The 12,701-nt window shown below is 43.8% G+C and overlaps 1 protein-coding gene across 10 annotated transcripts in view; it reads left to right on the top strand.

The window, feature by feature from the left end:
* Positions 1-12,701, top strand: part of LOC126291985 (rhoGEF domain-containing protein gxcI-like) — a 349,921-nt gene that overhangs the window by 161,982 nt on the left and 175,238 nt on the right. The window lies entirely within an intron of this gene.

Here is a 12,701-nt window from a genome sequence, read left to right as displayed (position 1 = left end):
TCCAGCGGAGGATGGACAAGTGTAATGTAGGCTGTCTCTTTAGTAGGTTTGTCGCATCTTTTAAGTGCTCTGCCAACAAAGCGCAGTCTTTGTTTCGCCTTCCCCACAACATTATCTATGTGGTGTTTCCAGTTTAAGTAGCTCGTATTTGTAATTCCTAGCTATTTAGTCTAATTGACAGATTTGTGAGAATTGTTCTAAACCCAAAATTAATCGGATTTTTTTTATTACCCTTGTGGATGACCTCGCACTTTTTTTTGTTTAATACCATTTGCCACTTTTCGCACCATACAGGAATTCTCCCTAGATCATTTTGTAATTGGAATTGATCGTCTGATGATTTTACTAGACGGTATATTACAGCGTCATCTGCAAACAATCTAAAGGCGCTGCTCAGATTATCACGTAGATCATTTATGTAAATCAGGAACAGCAGAGGGCCTATGACACTACCTTGCGGAACGCCGGATATCACTTCTGTTCTACTCGATGATTTACCGTCTATCACTACGAACTGTGACCCCCTCTGAGAGGAAATCACGATTCCAGTCACACAACTGAGACGATACTCCATGCGCACGCAATTTGATTAATAGTCGCTTGTGAGGAACGGTATCAAAAGCCTTCTGGAAATCTAGGAATCGATCTGAGATCCCTTGTCGACAGCACTCATTACTTCATGGGAATATAGAGCTTGCACAAGAACGGTATTTTCTGAATCTGTGTTGGTTATGTATCAGTAAGTCATTTTCTTCAAGGTGATTTATAATGTTCGAGTACAGTATATGCTCCAAAATCCTACTGTAAATTCAGGTCAGTGATATGGGTCTGTAATTCTGTGGGTTATTCCTATTCTGCTTCTAATATTTAGCGCTGGAACAAAATTAAAACTTCTATTACAGAGGAACGTCTATGCAGTACTTACATTGAAAGAGGAAGCAACCCATCCCTACCACCAATGGAATGAGATTAACTTTTAAATTTATCGCAAAGAGTCCAAGGAAAACTGAGGGAGGGTGGCAGTGCAGGGTAGGAGCGCCAACGATATGTCGCTTGTATGGAAAGATGACGACGAACCAGCCCTGCAAACTACATGTGGGCCCTTTTTTAGAAACAGCGCCCTACTGCTCAGTACTCTTAAAGTAGATTACAAGTCGACAGGCCGGCAGAAGCGCGCGCGCGCACACACACACACACACACACACACACACACACACACACACACACACACACACACACACACACACACACACACACACACTCTGAAGCGCCAGAGTATCTGGTAATACAGAGATAACGTAAAACAGGTAGTATACGGCGCTGCGGTCGGCAACGCCTATATAAGACAAGTGCCTGGTGCGGTTGTTAGATCGGTTACTGCTGCTACAATGGCAGGTTATCAGCATAAGTGAGTTTGAACGTGGTTTATTGTCGGCGCACGAGCGATGGGACACAGCATCTCCGAAATAGCGATCAAGTGGGAATATTTTTCCGTACGCCCATTTCGCGAATGTACCGTGGATAGTAGGAATCAGGCTAAAACATCAAATATCCGACATCGCTGCGGCCGGAAAAAGATTCTGCAAGAACGGGAGCAATGATGACTGAAGAGAATCAGAGTGACAGAAGTGCAACCCTTCCGCAAATTGCTGTAGGTTTCAGCGCAGGGCCATGAACGGTCAGATGACCCTTTATTTTTCCCGCAACTTCAGTATTCGAACAGAACTGCGGTTCGTCGCCGGATGTGGAAACTTTGCCTGCACCGTCGGGATGTGGAGCACCACTTCTGAGCGGCGTTGGCGCAAAGTTATTACTGCGAGGCGTGGCAGTAAGAGATGGCAAAAGCGAGAACGAGACACAGGCTGACTCAGCCAAACACCATTTTAGCACCACTGCTGTGCCGTCTGCCGCGCTGGTGCTAGCCGGAAGAAGGGGGCGCGCGCGCGTGTTAATTCTTGCCAGGCGTTGCTTAGCAACTGCATCTCCACGGCTTTTTGTTGAAGTAACTTTGAACTTAATGGCAGATGAAATTTATGTGCCGGTCCAGGATACGAGCTCAGAACCTTTCCTTTCGCAGGCAGTGCTCTTACCGACTGACCCATCCAGGAATGACATACGACACGCCCACAGATATCCACTAATGTCTATAGCTCTCCTACTGTGTAAACATACGACTAGCGAATCCGGCAATGCTTCGTTCGTGTGTGTGTGTGTGTGTGTGTGTGTGTGTGTGTGTGTGTGTGTGTGTGTGTGTGTGTGTGGTGTGTGTGTGTGTGTAATCTTATGGGACTTAACTGCTAAGATCATCAGCCCCCTAAGCTTACACACTGCTTAACCTAAATTATCCTAAGGACGGACACACACACACACACACACACACACACACACACACACACACACACACACACACGAGGGAGGACTCCAACCTCCGCCGGGATCAGCCACACTCTCCACGACTGCAGCGCTCGAGGCCGTTCGGCTAATCCCGCGCGGCGGCAATGCTTCCTCTCTAACCTTTAGCGTCCTTTATTATTATTATTATATTATTGCAAACGAAACATTGACTGGGAAATTAATTGCTAAATCAGATGGGAGCTTTAATATAAAGGAGAGACCTACCTAGCTGCTGCATCAGTGACAAAGTTTCGGATTATTCAGATTCCATAGCGCTATTCCAGTCATAAGTCGATAAGCCATAAATACAACTTCCCTGTTTCCTCTTAAAACTCACTGTTTGAAAGAGAACTAAACTGCACATTTTCACAGCACACAATTTTTTCTTTATCGCATTCGGTCTGAACAGAAAATCCGGTCATTGTTATTTAACAAAATGTACAGCCCATGTCAATCGGAATTTTAGTAGAGCATTGTCTAATAATTTTAATCAAAACGGTCAAGAATTTTTTTTCGGGATCTTCACTAAAAACGTTTCCTCTGTAGGGGTACAGCGTAGGCTACATATTTATACCAACTGCGATATGGTCCCGTATACAAAGAGTGATCCAATACTGTCAAATGTTTTTTATTCCAGTCTTTGATCATAATATGAATTCTTTACACGATGACCGGTTTCAGTCCGTAATGACCATCCTCAGATTTTTTTACGCCATGTCCTAAAGTCCTATGCTGATTATATATTGTCCAGTTTATGTATGATGTACGTACCCATCTACACATTATTAACATGAGAGTGTAGTGGGTTAGTAAAATGTACAATATCGAGAGACAAACATCCAAGCTGTGAACAGCAGAGGTGAATCATTTTACTACTCCCGTGTAAGAAACGAGATAGCTTCTGATGTCTTAGTTAGTGCTGTAATGCAAGTAATAGGGAAACGAAGTTTATACAAAATTCTTACGAGAAAAAGGGTGCTTCACTGGATGTCTGCGATGGCTGGAGATAATCGTTTCGTTATTTGTGGGAGAGAGAGAGAAGGCGCAAGTCTGTGCTAGTTGCACACATTCGACATCTTTGACCCAGCGTTACGCGTCTGCCGAGGCTTTTTTTTTATACGTGCCTGTACCAGCTGCGACACACTCGCTTATCTTATCGTTTCTGATAAGGGGCAGTCGCGACCTCCGTACCTTGATGCCAGTACCCTCCCGTCCCCTCCGTCCGAGATAACCCTCGTGGAAAGACGGCTCAACGTGCATTGAGCAGACAGTTTGCACGACGCACTGAACTTTTCTCTATTCTCCGCCCCCCCCCCCCCCCCTTCCCAACGATCATACCTGGTGTGCGCGCGCAATTATTCTGAGAGTATCCAGAATGAGATTTTCACTCTGCAGCGGAGTGTGCGCTGATACGAAACTTCCTGACAGATTAAAACTGTGTGTCGGACCGAGACTCGAACTCGGGACCTTTGCCTTTCGCGGGCAAGTGCTCTACCAACTGAGCTACCCAAGCACGACTCACGCCCCGTCCTCACAGCTTTACTTCTGCCAGTACCTCGTCTCCTACCTTCCAAACTTAACAGGAGCTCTCCTGCGAACCATGCAGAACCAGCACTCCTGAAAGAAAAGATATTGTGGAGACATGGCTGAGCCACGGCCTCTGGGATGTTTCCAGAATGAGAGTCTCGGTCCGGCACACAGTTTTAATCTGCCAGGAGGTTTCATTCTGGGAGTAGTTCGCGGCTGGGAGGTGACGGGGAATGGTTTTGAACCTTAACGTGGCTCTCTCAAATCATTCCATGCAAATGCCTGTTATATTGCGCGAGATAATCTCGTGCCTGTCAGCCACCAGAAGGAGCAGCTTTTCTCAGCGGTGGTTGTGAAATGTACAATTCCTGCCAATCGTAGCACACAAATCTCTTGCGTCAGCAGCTGGTGGCGTTGGTTTGCTTCACTTTCACCAAATACTGCCAGTAATCCCCTAATTTCGTAGAGACTGCTGTGCATAAAACAGCTTATGTCTAATTTGCAAGTGAGCTAGTGTGTAAAATATTTGACGGTAAGAATGCAAGCGCGAGAAAATTTAGAAGAGATCTCAAATCGGAGGCGATAAATGCTCCCTTCATCAAAAATTAGATGGGTATGGTCTGAGTAGTTTGTGCTGTATCTTTACCCTAAGTTAGCTCACCAGTGTTTATGACTTCATGTCTCCTGATCTGTGTGTCGTAAAATGATGTAACTCTGCAGGTACATTCAGTGGTATACGTGGATACTGTCCATAAAATGTGTTGCGAGTTGAGTCTGGGTAAAGAAAAAATAAATGAAATCGTACACGTGATACGGTAGTTTGACTGCATAACAGTGAAAATTTCGCGAGCGATAAACTTTTTTTTGTTACACTGTTTTGTTGGGGGCGTCACCGAGACAGTTTCGTCAGTGTTTGGAATTATGTGAAAGTTCGTTAGAAGTCGCCTAGATTCTCAAAGACTGGATGAATATAGTCTGAGTAATTTGCGAGGCGTTGCGTTACGATATCTGAATATTAATAGTGTTTCTAATCGTAATGTTTGTTTTACTGTGCCAAACCTTTAATATAAAATTATACCTGTTAAATAATGTCGCCATTTAAGAAGTTTTCAATTAGGTCAATAATAGTGTTGTTGCCCCTGGAAGCAGTTAATAGGCAACTGTACACTGGAATATTCTCATATGAATAGGACAAGTGCCGTAAGTGATCTGCTGAACAGAGGACAATTAGAAAGGCTTCTCTGAGGCTACTATTTGGTAAACTTGCTGGCCTTTGTTTATGACATCTTCCCTTGAGATAGGTCACAAACATGTCTCGCTAAAGCATGTAACTAAAAGACAGCACTTTAAATTATGAACAGCAACCAGTTACTGTTTTCCGGTATTTTCACCCGCTGCAAGAAATTTTCCATAACTGTTTGTTCACAATGAAATGCAGCTTATTGAGTTAGCATGAGCTCTGATTGCAGCAAGTCGTTGTGTAGTGCTCCAAATTTTGTGAAATGAGAAGTATTTATTTTAGAGTCGTCTATACACTAGTAGTGTCCAGAATAGCAGTTAGTATTTACATTGTTTAAGTCAGTGCTGTACCCTTTCTGAAAGTGCGTTACGAAAAAGTTCATAATATAGAACTATCTGCGAAAGGTAATATTGGTTCCTTTTCCGAACGTACCGTGCAATTAAACGCTGCACAAATCTTCACATATACTGGAATTACGGTTACGGCTAACAATTACTGTAGATGTGCAACAATGAAAACGTAATGTTCGAACTGTGACCTTTCAAACCACAATTCACTTCAACTTTCCAGAATGTTACCATTGTAATGGCGTCCAGTTGAAGGTCAAAATATGTCGCGCCTGCAGCGCCATCGCGGAGTATTTTTACGAGGTCTTTGGAACGGAATTAGCCGTTAAGTGATACGGCCTGTCTTTTGCAGAACATAAAATAATTGTAACGCGGCATTGCTGAGGAATCCCGGGGTACTTTCTATTAATATCACCTTCATATTTTTGTGCGTGTGGTTGGGGGGGGGGGGGGGGGCGGCATGATGAATTCAAGGAGCGATGGTGACTCGTTACTGCGGCTAATAACTATAAAATGTTGCGGTGTACGAAAGCATCCATTGTAAAACATTCTGCATTTTAGAGCAATGAAGTAAGTTACATAACGCGAGGAAAGTGATAACTATTGCATTAAGCTAAATATAATTGCGCCCGGAAACCGTTGATATTTTTTCCAAATGTGTATACTCACTGGCACAATTGCTCAAAATTTCAGCCGCCATCGGTCACTTTCAGCTCAACCAGAAAAATCAGTGAATCGTTCGTGATTTTCGTAAGTGATTTCGCTGCCTGTCGTGCGCGATCTGAATACGTCTGATGACATGATAGGAATTTTTGTTTAGTTACGCCAATGAATAAAAACTGGTCTTCAAATTATCAATCGCATATTGGTCTATTACGAGAGAGATGTCGTTCGTGTTAAATCGTGAATGATACATATACCCAGCCAGCCAGAAAATGTTATGCGCTGACAACAGTAACTGTATGTGACACGGACGATGTATTTTTGTTTCGAAACGCGTTGCTACAGAAATTCGTATGGAATAGTTATACACAGCTCCATCCAAAAAGTTCAGAGATTTTTATTCCCGGCGTATAAGCACGTGAGCCCAGTAACTACAGCAGCAGCTAACTTCTGTAAACAGTAGAGGTACATTCGACCCGTCAGTTGTGGGCAGGCAGTGGTAAGTAATGGACGTGCGACAGTAGTGTCACAAAGCCCAATGGAGTAACATCTCAATCTACAGAACGCTTTGAAGAGAAGAAAAGTCTGTGCAGAATCGCACGCCTTGACTCCCGATCCATGAACACACGTCGCGACCTGGTTGAAGTGAAACGCTTTCAGTTATTTTCTGGAAAGAATTATCACGTATGACGAGACTTAGCGGTATCGAAACCAAGTTACAATAAAATGACAAACTGCAGAAATTCACATGAAGGGTCAACGGCTTGACATAATTGACAAAGCAGTGTGACGCGCGAGTTGAATAACATGCCAGAGAAGCTTTCTGATAGTTTGGCATACGTGGTTTAATGCCGTGCGCGTTATACTCAAGAGTGAACACCTGAAAGAATTACCACCACCACATCTTACCTGTTCTATTTTTTATTTTTCCAGTCTCGAATCTTTGACGACAGGGCATAATGAACTGATGGAGTGCAAAATAAAATCCTCTGTTATAGCCTCGTTTATAAATACGTAAATCTAAGACCCGTCTACAATAGTCATTGCCCTTGTTGTTCTTGAGGAATGTTCAAAAAGACAGATGTTAGTATGTCCCTATAATATACGAAGTTTGCCACAAATCCGACAAGCTTTCAAAGGTGGTAGCAGGGACCAAAACAAGAAAAAAGTGTAGCAAGATGGGTTGTGAAGTGCATATCTTAAGCACTAGTAGTGCTTTTTCATAGTCGCTACCATGAAATCAGTTTACTGAACAAGTGCTCGTAGCACTTAAGGTATGCAGATTTAGAGCCCATATTTACTAAGCTTTTTCTCTTGTTTTGGTGCATATCACCGGTGGACATTCACCTTGTGAACGCGTCGTACCCTTTAAAATTCTGCAGATACTTATCTGAATTGTCAAGGGAAACTTTATAGCCATCAGAACATAAAATGCAGTCTGAGAACAGTTTAGTTCGGCGGCGACAGTAAGAGGCTACTCGATTAGAAGCAACGCTGCACTCCTCAAAATATTGGAAGTCCGTGTAGCTACGAGACAAAACACTCATCTGATGATGAGCTGTTAAGAGACCACGGCGGCAGGAGGCGGCGGGCCCGCTTGTCGCTTGTTGTTGTTGTCGTCGTGGCGGTCAGGCAGCGACTGACGCTGTGCAACTGGCTGGCGTGATGGGGGACAGCCGGCCCGCCGTCGGGGCCGCGTGGTGGGGGGGTAGGGCGCGGCGCATGCGCAGTGCGGCCTGGCAAGTGCCTGCCCGTGCCGTCTCTGCCGGGCAGCGTAGCTCGCGATCCTGGCTGACCCACTTCGAAAGGCTACCCACCTGCAACCAAGCAACCGTAACTCTAGGAATACCCAAGCGTTTTCAGTAACATGTATCACCATGGGGACGAGGGAATACTTTCTGCCCACCGTAAAAAGAAAGCCAAAGAAGCTTACGTCCTACGTAAACTTTCAAATATGTTTGATTTGTTCCTATCCACGTGTTTGTCAAACACGTGTCGACGAAGTTTGCCTAATTTAGCCTTGAAGCAGTTGTCACGCCGTGCGTTATCGTGTCGCATACCATTTTGACACCAGACAACGCATTTCTCGCAGTGACTTCAGCGCCTTGCGTAAAGAAGGAAAAGAAAGCAACACTCTGCTCCAGAGTGTGGTTGTAATTGAGAGGTAAATACACCCTCGAGAATCTGCCAAAGGAAATGTTACAATCATAACCTGATGTCTGCATTACGTTTTTCCGAATAGACAGCCAAACTTAAAACTGAGTTCATATTCATACTGAAAAAGGAAGTCCCACTCAACCGAAAATTCATTCTCTTCTACGTGGTCCTCTGCTGAAAGTTCATTAACGTTATACAGCGTGTGAACATATACATCGTGCAAGGAATAACCGGACGGTTTAGATGTTTTCGTCGTAATGCATTCCCGCTTGTATTGTTAGTAAAATACTGATTTTCTTCTTAACCTCCTCCTGGAAAATATATGAGTGGTAAAGGCATACCGCCATTTTGGTAATTGCCGAAGTTCTTTCCCTTTCATCCGTGGGCATGGTTTCCAGAATTGTTGAACCTCATGATACAGTGAGGTAAACTGTAATAAAAACTGATGCATGGCAAAACACTGACAAACAACGCCCGACATCTTGTCATACAGTGCGTCAGACACTCTCTCTCAAACATTTCAAACACAGCCTATGTTTGGCAAATATTTCAACCAAAGCAGCAAACAGACACATAATTTGACAAACAAGTGAACTTTTTTAACGTTTTCAGGGGCTTTTAGACGACAGATACGTATAAATCGTGCACGCCCCTGTCTGTGCCTGTTACAATTCGCTAAACCAACATTTAAGTCATGTGACGGAGACGGAAAGCCGGATTTGTTATTAGGCACTATGCGAAGTTGATCCGTCAGTTACAGTTTTTGTCATTTATAACTGTAGTCAAACATAGATTTTTAACTTGTTGTACTGGTATTACAGATGCAATAGTAAAGGTACGTAATGTTTTTCGAAATTTTCAATGTTGATCCGATGGTTATCATTTTTATATTTGGCCTGGAAGATTAAGGAACAGTCTGGCAGTTTTCTTTTTACTAAGTGCAGAGATACAGTTCTTCATTGAATTTCTGTTTCCGTTGCGCTGTGAGCCAGTTAGATCCCCGTTTCCATAGTATAAAATACGAAATATTAGTTTGGCAGGAAGCATTTAGTTCTCTGACGTCACAGCAATACATGCGAAATGTTTTATTGTGGTTTTACAAGAACTGACATCAGTTACTATCCAAAATGTCCCATTTTTATACAAAATAAGGGTCTATGTTTTGTGACTCTTCATTAATCCTGTACAAATACCGAAACAATATCTAGATGAGATAAAAATATATACAAGGTGTAACGACATTTGCTTTACAGACTTTTAAGGTTTATAGTGGAGACCATTCCGTCGAAATGTTGGAACACGTGAGGCAATACTGACCTTACGACTTATCTTAGAAGAAAGATTAAGAAAAGGCAAACCTACGTTTCATGCATTTGTAGACTTAGAGAAAGCTTTTGACAATGTTGACTGGAATACTCTCTTTCAAATTCTGAAGGTGGCAGGGGTAAAAAACAGGGAGCGAAAGGCTATTTACAATTTGTACAGAAACCAGATGGCAGTCATAAGAGTCGAGGGGCATGAAAGGGAAGCAGTGGTTGAGAAGGGAGTGAGACAGGGTTGTAGCCTGTCCCAGATGTTATTCAATCTGTATATTGAGCAAGCAGTAAAGGAAACAAAAGAAAAATTTGGAGTAGGTATTAAAATTCATGGAGAAGAAATAAAAACTTTGAGGTTCGCCGATGACATTGTAATTCTGTCAGAGACGGCAAAGGACTTGGAAGAGCAGTTGAACGGAATGGACAGTGTCTTGAAAGGAGGATATAACATGAACATGAACATCAACAAAAGCAAAACGAGGATAATGGAATGTAGTCAAATTAAATCGGGTGATGCTGAGGGAATTAGATTAGGAAATGAGGCACTTAAAGTAGTAAAGGAATTTTGCTATTTGGGGAGCAAAATAACTGATGATGGTGGAAGTAGAGAGGATATAAAATGTAGACTGGCAATGGCAAGGAAAGCGTTTGTGAAGAAGAGAAATTTGTTAACATCGAGTATGGTTTTAAATGTCAGGAAGTCGTTTCTGAAAGTATTTGTATAGAGTGTAGCCATGTATGGAAGTGAAACGTGGACGATAAATAGTTTGCACAAGAAGAGAATAGAAGCTTTCGGAATGTGGTGCTACAGAAGAATACTGAAGATAAGGTGGATAGATCACGTAACTAATGAGGAGGTATTGAATAGGATTGGGGAGAAGAGAAGTTTGTGGCACAACTTGACTAGAAGAAGGGATCGGTTGGTAGGACATGTTTTGAGGCATCAAGGGATCACAAATTTAGCACTGGAGGGCAGCGTGGAGGGTAAAAATCGTAGAGGGAGACCAAGAGATGAATACACTAAGCAGATTCAGAAGGATGTAGGCTGCAGTAGGTACTGGGAGATGAAGCAGCTTGCACAGGATAGAGTAGCATGGAGAGCTGCATCAAACCAGTCTCAGGACTGAAGACAACAACAACAACAGTGGAGACCAAGACGGTGTACAGCAGGAGCTCATGCCCGGACACTTACCGTTTCCCCGTTACACGCAGAATAACATTAACACTGGTTGCTCTTAACTCCTGCTGCTTGGGGTCCATCTACACGTAGGACTCCACGAAACGAACACCGACGTCAACACTGGTGTGGTACCTCCGTACCAAGTGAAGCGCTGTCGGGCTTGGCTAACATTTGGGTGGGCGACCGTCCGGGTCTGCAGGGCGCTGTGACAAGCGGGATGCTCCCAGCCCTTGAAGGCCAGTTGAGTAGCTACTTGATTGAGGAGTAGCGGTGGCGGTGACGAAAACGAACAAAAAACGGGAGAGCGGTGTATTGACCACTTGCCCCTCCATATCCGCGTCCAGTGACAGCTATCGCTTGAGGACGACACGGCGGTCGGTCGGTGCCGTTGGGGACATTCCGAGGCCAATTCGGAGGGAGAAGACTTAGACTGGGAGGCTGCGTTGTAATACTGAGCGCATAAAACGTTTTTGAAACGTTTTGCGCTGCCTGGAAGTACAGATCCGTCTGTGTCTGGTACTGACTATATCCTTGTCAGCCTCTTTTTCGCTGTTTATTGTTGTTGGTTGAAGATAAGTTCAAAGTAAGGCGAAAGAGTGTTCTCACATTGCACTTAAAGTGTGAGCCCTTGCTTACAAAATACAGGGAACGATGCCACACAGTCATAAGCAAGATATAAAAAAAATTAAATTAATGCCAAATTACGAATAAAATTATGTTTAGATATTGCGTGGATGTATGCGTTAGTTACTCGAATATCATCTTTCACAGTGCCTATTAGTGTATGGGACGTTACCATAACTATGTCTCACGTACTTTGAAGTCAAACTTGGGAATTGAAAGTTTTCGAAAGAATTGCCAGTAACAGTGTATCGTAGCCGACTTGGTGGAAATGGCATCTCTCGTTTTAAGAGTTTCATTTTCTGACTACGATAAAAATTTACAGTGGTAAATAAAAAAATGTAAGTGTCGTGTGACTAAGGCCTCCCGTCGGGTAGACCGTTCGTCGGGTGCAAGTCTTTCGATTTGACTCCACTTCAGCGACTTCCGCGGCGATGGGGATGAAATGATGATGATGATCAGAACAACACAACACGCAGAATGAGATTTTCACTGTGCAGTGGCGTGTGCGTTGATTTGAAACTTCCTGACAGATTAACAATGTGTGCCGGACCGAGACTCTAACTCGGGACCTATGCCTTTCGCGGGCAAGTGCTCTTCCAACTGAGCTGCCCAAGCACGACTCACGCCTCGTCCTCACAGCTTTACTTCTGCCAGTACCTCGTCTCCTACTTTCCAAACTTTACAGAAGCTCTCCTGCAAACCTTGCAGAACTAGCACTCCTGAAAGAAAGGATATTACGGAGACATGGCTTAGCATCCCCCAGGCTGTGGCTAAGCCATGTCTCCGCAAGTAGGAGACGAGGTATTGGTAGAAGTAAAGCTGTGAGGACGGGGCGTGAGTCGTGCTTGGGTAGCTCAGTCGGTAGAGCACTTGCCCGCGAAAGGCAAAGGTCCCGAGTTCGAGTCTCGGTCCGGCACACAGTTTTAATCTGCCAGGAAGTTTCAACACAACACCTAGTCGCTAAGCGGAGAAAATTTCCGATCTAGCAGGGAACCGAATCCGGGCCCGTAGGATTGACATCCTGTCGCGCTGACCACTCAGCTACCGGGGGCGTACAGCTATAGGGATGTTCTAATCTTAATTCTGTCACCAAATTTTCGTGAGTGAATCTTTGACTCTCTTTACGCCGATTTTTCATCCACATTCCGTTCTTTGCGCTTGCCACAAAGCACAGAAATTATTAACAGCAGCAGCGTTTTGATCGTACAACATTCTGTACCAGAATAAATATTGCACAATTTTATTGAGCTGTC

The sequence above is a fragment of the Schistocerca gregaria genome, chromosome 9 (assembly GCF_023897955.1).
Source record: "Schistocerca gregaria isolate iqSchGreg1 chromosome 9, iqSchGreg1.2, whole genome shotgun sequence".
In the NCBI taxonomy this organism is placed as follows: Eukaryota; Metazoa; Arthropoda; class Insecta; order Orthoptera; family Acrididae; genus Schistocerca; species Schistocerca gregaria.
The sequence above is the reverse complement of the archived record's forward strand: the minus strand, read 5'-3'. Positions and strand labels throughout refer to the sequence as shown.